At 31.3% G+C, this 8,018-nt stretch overlaps 1 protein-coding gene across 1 annotated transcript in view; it reads left to right on the top strand.

Annotated features, from left to right (window-relative positions):
- The first annotated feature begins 3,439 nt into the window (after positions 1-3,439).
- TyrR (Tyramine receptor) overlaps positions 3,440-8,018 on the top strand; it is a 37,984-nt gene continuing 33,405 nt past the window's right edge. Inside the window, exon 1 of the mRNA XM_065300006.1 lies at positions 3,440-3,972. The gene's annotated coding sequence lies outside the window, so the exon portion shown is untranslated. The remainder of the gene's footprint in view (positions 3,973-8,018) is intronic.

Genomic DNA, 8,018 nt, shown 5'->3' with positions numbered 1-8,018 from the left:
TAATAAATCCCAAACAAATTTTAACCTCACTTAAACTAAGCTGTTTTGTTTCCAAGTTCATTAAAAAGTTTTGTTGTGGAATTCCAGACGTCCGAATTCAATTTAGAGAATTTATTAAAAAATATATTAGTCCCGAAAAAGTTTTATTGCTTCTTAATTTTTTTTCTAAACTTTTGGGAGTATTTTTCCGAGCGTAAAACTTTTTAAAAGCGTTTTTAATAATTTGCTAATAGAATTCTCGCAATACTCTCCCGATTGATTGATCGCATCAAACGGTTTATATTTATCTTTTATAGAAACAAGCGGCGCGTGCAAATAAATAAAAAATATATTTACGAAAAATAAACACGCGACGACGTGCGGCGAGCCAGCCGGCAAAGTTTTTCATTTAAAAGTTTTAAGAGAACGCCAAAGTTTTGCAGCCTGCACAATCCTGTGGAGGGCAGTGAAAGGATGCGCAAAACAAAATCCCAAGATACTGAAAGGCAGACTTTGACAATCTTTTACAGGCAACTTTCACGTAAAAAACAGATTTATTAGTAAATATTTGTTATTGTTGCTTACATGTGCAAAAATTACTATTTATTAACTTTTACGGCCTTCATATAATAAAAAAATTATATGGGATAAAATTTTATTATTGTCCGCTTAGCTATTCGACCACAGATGGCGTCACTTTCAAATTTATCCGGATTATTTTCTTTGATTTGATTTAAATTCATCCAGCGTATCGAACGCACACAAATTACATTTGTATCTTTTATTACTTTGTGTTTACCGATGTTATTTGCGTACATTACGCTACTTTTTGTTTTTTTCTCATTGCTTTTGCGAATGGTTTCTTATTTTGTTGCGGCGCCCGCTTCATTCGGCAATAAATAACGCAAATAATGCGTAAAACCTTCCAACCGAACGATATTCATGTTCATTTTGCGTCGCTGATTTAAATTTTACTGGTGTGCTCTTTTATTTTATTTTGTATGCGTATTTATATATCTTCATTTCTTCATATCTTTTTTTGGTTCACTCGGTCGAAAGTCGTGTAAATAAAGAATAAAGAAACACAAACTTGAAGCACCAACAATATTTCACTGAGAAATCTACTTTGGAGCAGTTTTACTTGCTTTTTTATTAACTTGCTTTGGAGGGGTGTAGAATAAAATATGCATGGATAATAAATAGGTTAGGAACGCATTGCTAGTGAATTATTTTTGTTTGAAGATTGTGCACAGATGTCGCTGCAGTTACGCATTATTGTTATACAAACTAATATGGATCGTACCACAGCATCATAAAAGTAATTTCACAATAAAAATTATAAAAAAATATTTTTAATTTGTTGACGATGCATTTTTGTGGTTTATTTTTGTTTTTATTTTTAGTAGCACAAGGTTTTGGTTACATGTAGGTGTATTTGGTTGCAGATAGTATATTTAAATATTTATCCATGAAATTCCTCGTATGAAACTAATACCCAACACCGGAAACCGGAAATTTACACACGCGTACGTTACAATAAATAAATAACACAACCATTAAGTGTTTTTACTTGAACCAAGAACGCAGCATAAAAAAATAAGTAAAAAGTAAATAAAAGTGCGAATTCTACAAAACCTTTTCACCTTTTCCACGAAAAAAGGAGTAAATAAGTGATCAATAAATAAGTAACGAGGGTGGATTCGAAAAAAACGTGTTCAGAAATAATACAGGTTTAAGTATTATTAACGAAAAAATGTGTTTGGTGTGAACTGAAGCGTTTAAAATTAAAACAGAAACAGAAATGGGCGCAAAAAGTGGGCTTCAAGACTACGCAAAAATGGAAAACATTTTTCTTTCATTTTTTTTTCATCATCAACGGGTTTAAACGATGCCTAGTCGCCCACAGTATAATTATCAAGGGTTACCAGAGAGAAAAAAAAAATTAAAAAAAGAATAAAAACAAATAACGTTGAATTAATGCAAATTTAAATTGAATTGCTTGTATTGCAGACAAAATTTATTTTATTTTATTTTTAGGTTAGATTTATAAGATTATTTTATTTATATTTTATAGTTTGGTAACCTTTTATTTCCCACCGCACTTTACAACTCATTTCACACGAATAAACAAGAAATATTAAAAAATAAATTCGAGAAAATTGAAAAATTTTACTGTTCTCACATGCAAACATATATATATATCTTACATAACCACACTTTTTAAAAATTAAAATTTAATTTTGTTTTGGTAACACTCAGTATATTGTTACATTCAAGATGAAAATGAAGCGCCGCAGCGCCGCTTGCATTAATTGCACCCGCTTCGACGGTTTTCCCAGGCGACGTGACGACGCCGCGTTATTGAAACGTTTTCTTTTATTTTCGTGCCATTTTCTCTGTCTTGCGCCTCGCGGCGTATTACATTGCTTCGCGGCAGTGAAGCCCTTGCTTCTATGCAACTATCCGACGTGTCTGTCGTCGTCTGTTTGTTTGCAGAGAAAAATATTTATTAATTTATTCGCGCCGGCGGACGGACGAGGCGCGCATATTAAACGTGAGCTATTAGCGCTAAAACTAGGCGAGGAGGAAAAAACTTTAAAAGCTACGAGGCCGCCATTTTGAACATTTTTTACGGACGAATTATTTATGCTTTTTAAATGATAAAGTATTTCTGGGCCAAATTATGTGCATTATTTATTCGTGAAATGCTTAAAAAATGCAAAATGTATTTAAAAATGTAAAAAAATTAATTTTTAATTTGTAACATGGATTTTATAGAGAATATTAATAATTTATGTTTGCATTTAATATTTTTATTCATGTTGTGATGTAATTTTTAGATTTTTTTTTAATTTTTAATTTTTTTTGAATTTTATTGTGTTCTTTAATTAAAAAACCCAAAAATCATGAAAAAAACATATTTTTTCCAAAATAATAAAAACCAGTAAATAATTATTATCTAAATAATAAATATCTATTGTTATTCTTGTTTACCTCTTTCATTATTCACAATTTATTGATTTTAGTTCGGTTTAACAAAAACCGACTGAAACAATACCTGGCATTTCAAATATTTCTAAAAAATATAAAAAATAAATCCGATATTTCAAAATATTTCACAAAATTTTGTCTAAATATAATTTTTTTCTTTAAAGAAAACAAAAACAGGTTTCAACTGAACTGTTTTCGACCTGCTGACTCTGTTTGCTATTGTTTAATTAGTTAGTTTACTGTCCGGATTTATTTTTAGCCGAAAAATCACTAAAACGCGTGTAATTGATGCAGGCGACCGCCGGCGAATGTAAATTTAATGCATGAGGATGTGTGGGATGTGCAGGATCGCAGGCTATTAGAATGCACTTGTTGTGCGCGACGGTGTACGACGCCGCTGCCGCCACCGCCGCAAGCTGTGGCCGAGGTTGGATGCGATGCGTCGCGACGCTCTAGTCGACGTCGACGTGCGGTACCCAGCGGACGGCTGCGAAACTAATGCGCAAAGTTACCAAATTAAACTCAATTAATCGCCCTCACGTCGAAAATAATTTTAAGAAGTATGCCGGTTGGTTTTAATTAACAAAATAAAATAAAGTGAATTAAATTTATAAAATAAATAAAAACAAAATAAAAACTTTTAAAGTAAATAATTATTAACAATTAAGTAATTGTGTTTTTTGCAACTTTTTTTAATTTGTTTATTAAAGAGATTGATTGAATTTAGTGATTGAGTGAGACGTCTTTTGTCCTTGAAGACATTGAGGATATTCTTAGATTGTATTGTGTCGTTTTTTGTGAGTGACGTTGGAACATTCGAAGAACGCGCGCAAAAACCGATGGTGTAAGTTTCTGCATCGGCTTGAATCCTGACTGGTTGAGTCCTGCGGATCGTCAGCGTCTGCCGTCGTTGCAATTCTGATGCGTTTAGCGTCACAGCATCGCCGCTGTGCGAAAAAACATGCACCGACGACTCGTTCGCCTCCACTCGAGTGATTAATGGTGAGTTCGACAAAAAGACTTACTAATTTTAGAAAATTCAATTTAGTTTGTTAAAATAAAACAATATCGACACAAAATTAATTTTAAATTTTTACTTAAAAGTAAATTCTGATCAGACAAAGTTATATTAAAGGAAATTATATTAAGCTTATTAAAAAATAGATATTTTGTAATATTTTAACGAAGGAAACAGCTAACTGCTAACATTGCTTGGTTTGATAAAAAAATTGCGGTTGTTACATTTTTGTTATATTTTTAAGGCCATTCAAGATTATTACAAAGATTATTATACAAAATTATTTTTATATTTAGAAAAGAATAACGTCCTTATATAATATCCGTGGTATACGTAAGTAATTACCACAAAAAAACGTTTAATTAAAAAATTATAACATTTAAAAAAAAACCTTTTTTTTTCTTTAAATAACCAAAGTTTATTCTTTTATTTCAGTTATTTGATTTATATATTTATTTTTTATTTTCTTTTCATATATGTTGTTGACATCTCAGCTATTTTTTTAAGTTAAAAAAGTTGAATTACATTTAACAAAAAATAACCTGTAAATAACATTAAATTGTAAAGTAAGCATTATTATTTAAATTAGAGTTTTGTTTGAAGTTTAAACAGTATTTGCAAATATACAGATTTACAAAATAATAGATACTCAGATTTAAAAAGGAAATAATTATTCTCGTTTATTAATTAAATTTAACTAAAAATAATAATAATTACTCTCATTTGTTGATTATTTAAATATTTTCACCGTTCTGGTATTCATTAATTTTTGATATTTTTAGTTTCCACATTATTTAAAATTTTTATAAAAAACCTATTACATTACGTTTTATATCACGTAACGTATCTGTAATTTTAATCCACTTTTATTTCTTCAATTTTTTTTACTAAAATTAATTTTTTTTAAATTTCATTTATTGAGTTTTAAAAATGAAATATTTACAATTTGCACACACATTTTCAATCCTTAATACAAAGTAAATATTATGAATATCTAATAAAGATAATTACAATTGATATCCTTTATCGTAGTTTACGGCTCACGGTGGGATACTTCATGGTAATTAGTTTTATCGCGAATGCCGATTGTTAATTGTAGGCGATAAATTGCAGGACGATAACCATCCTCCGTGCACAGGAAAAACACAACCTGAGACAGAACAAATACACAACGTCTGTTGCGCGCATATTGGAAAACAAATTAACCGGAAAGAATGAAAAGTGTCGCACACAAAGAGAATGGACAATTATTTGCTTTTGATTAATTACATTACAAATTACACGCTCCAACAAGGCGATAAAGACTAGGGTTATGCATAAACATCAACGTACTCGTAAGTAAGTATTATAAAGAAAAACACATTTATTATTTAAACATTGTTTATGACAAGGCAATTAAGTAAATTCATCTTCTAAATATTAAATTGGATACGTGTTGTTTATTCAATGCAAGTTATACAAAATTTATCAAGTAATTATTTTGTTAAAATAATTTTCCGGGATTAATGTGTATGTGAATGTATTATTCGCTTGCAAACCCGGTTTTGCATGAAATAATTTACTTATTATGAACAGTAGGAGTGCGCTTAACATGGAATAACCTTAATTTTTAACGTATAAATTCTATAAACAACAAAACTGAGTTTTATGTGAATATACCAATTTCAACTTATAATTTTACTACAAAAACTAACCTATATTCTTTTCCTAAGTCTCATCTACTTATTTACAAAAATTCATTAAAATTGCTCAAGTGGCTTAGACGTAAAACGAAAACAAACAAACTTTTTTTCATTTTTTTTTCTATTTCAATGAGTTTACTAAAAACTCACAACGTTTCAATGAAAAATATGAAACAATTAAACTCTACCTAGTAATTATGACTTCATTGCAAGTATATCACTATGAAGAGTTCCAAAGATAAGCCGAAATAATTGCCCTAAATAATTACCACTTTTAAACGTAGTGCTCGTATACATACGTCAATAAATTCTACCTACTCCATGGGATTTGATATGCTTAGCGTATGTTGAATGTGTTGTACGGTCGTGTGCTTTATGAAATTTTCACTAAAGCACTGTTTACGTGTTGAAACAAGACGTAACGACCGTCGGACACGCGACTTAGGTGTACTGGCGCCTCCACCATTGCCCGTCGTGCTCTGAAAAGCTTTCGGCGATCTACGACGGCGGCAACAGCTTTGTAGTCCACCTCACGTCAAATGCGCTTTATTGTCATTCGATTAGCGCGCCGCGTGCAAAAACTAATTGCCTTGTTCTACGTTAACTTTAATTACGGAGCTATCAAAGTGTTTCCATCTATTATAAGCTGTGATGAGAAGCTAGAGTTTTTCAAAGTGTAAGATTTAGAGAATCTTTAGTTTAAGTATTAAAAATGGAAAGATTAATGACTTTTCTTCTTGAATAAAAATGTTTTTCGCTTTTTTATTGAAATTTTAACGCGATTTGTGTGTTTGTGACATTTTCACGCAAATACCACCACGCCAATATTGATAAATTTTGGTATAGATATATTTTTGACTATGGAGAAGCAAATAGGCTGCTTTTTGTTGCAAAAAATTTACCTGGAAATGAAAAAAATGATAATTTAGAATTAAATTGTGCTAAAATGCATTATTTGCATAAAATTACAGCAAATACCTATTTTAAAACTTTTGCTAAAATCAAAATTGAATTTAAATTCAAAATGGTTATGATTTTGTGAATATTAAATAGTTTTCCTTGATTTTATAATAATTGGAAAAATATGTGAGCGTTTTGCAATCGTAAGCTAATATTTATGAAGCATATTTCCTCCGCAGCCAGCGTTCATATTCATCGACGTTTATGATCGGGCTGTACGCGTCCGCCTTAAATTCGACGTGTGTGTTTTTAATGTCGTAAACAAACAAAACTATAAATCAAGCCGAGCGCAGCAGATCCTTCGTCGATCCCGGGTAAAAACTCAAAACGCCGGCAACTCAAAGTTTATTGCGATAGTTTAAAATTAAACGCGATTAAAGGAGCACACTCTGCGTGCTCACGAAAACACCCACACGGCATATTTTCCACACTTTAGGTACTTACCTAAACCCTTTAATATAAGTTCTAAGTAAACTCATTATAGCGCTAACTTGTAAAATTTACAACCCAAAAAAATTTGTAATTTTTGCTTGGTAAGCAGTAATTTTGGTTTCTTGTAATGTGCAAAAATTTATATGAAACTCGTGTGTATAACTCAAAAAGCAATTTCGAGTACGTACCTATTAGCCACGACGATGTCGGCGGGGGGATGGGGGCAGTGGTGTGTGCAGCCCATCCTCACTGCACATATCATGCGCTTAGCATGAAAAGCTTCGCCGAGAGCGCAAAGAGAGGTAAGGAAAATGATATAAATCATCTTGAAACTACCCTGTCCGACCATTTCGAATCGCGCCGAGTGGTTGTAGTGGCTCTAGTGGCTGTGTTCTGTAATGTGTAACGCCAAAAAGTTTTCCAAAAGTCTTGCAAACATTTATTGCTGGTCTTTAATAAAAATTATGTTTTTTTTCTCTATAACTTTGTCTATTGTAATATAATAGATGCGCCTGCGTATATATTTTATAGGCAAAGAACATTCCATAGAAAATATAATAAAATATTAAGTATTAAGTGGCTAAACGCAAGTTTTTGTCACGAGATTGATTATGAGCGAGCATTGTGCGCAATTAATCAATCGAATGTTTTACAAATTTTAGAAGGAAGCAGGAGTACTCAGGTTACTAGCTAATATTTATATTATATTATTATGTTTCAGTTCAGGAGTCTCTTTTTACAATACATATTATTTCAACCCCCTAGACCCTTTAGAAGTGCTTTAAAATGCACTTCAAAATTGGCAATTTTTTGAACATTTTGAAGCATGGTGTGGAAAACCCCCTGTATTTTCTGAATTAATATACTTTCTCTAAGTTTCTCAGCGTTATCTTATAGTAAAAGAGACTTATTTTACGATACATTTTGTTTCAATCCTTTATACCCTTTGGAAGTAC

This window comes from Atheta coriaria, unplaced genomic scaffold (genome assembly GCF_025399875.1).
Source record: "Atheta coriaria isolate IRGN ID8LTWV9N9 unplaced genomic scaffold, Caltech_Dcor_3.1 hic_scaffold_3_pilon, whole genome shotgun sequence".
Classification (NCBI taxonomy): domain Eukaryota; kingdom Metazoa; phylum Arthropoda; class Insecta; order Coleoptera; family Staphylinidae; genus Dalotia; species Dalotia coriaria.
The sequence above is the reverse complement of the archived record's forward strand: the minus strand, read 5'-3'. Positions and strand labels throughout refer to the sequence as shown.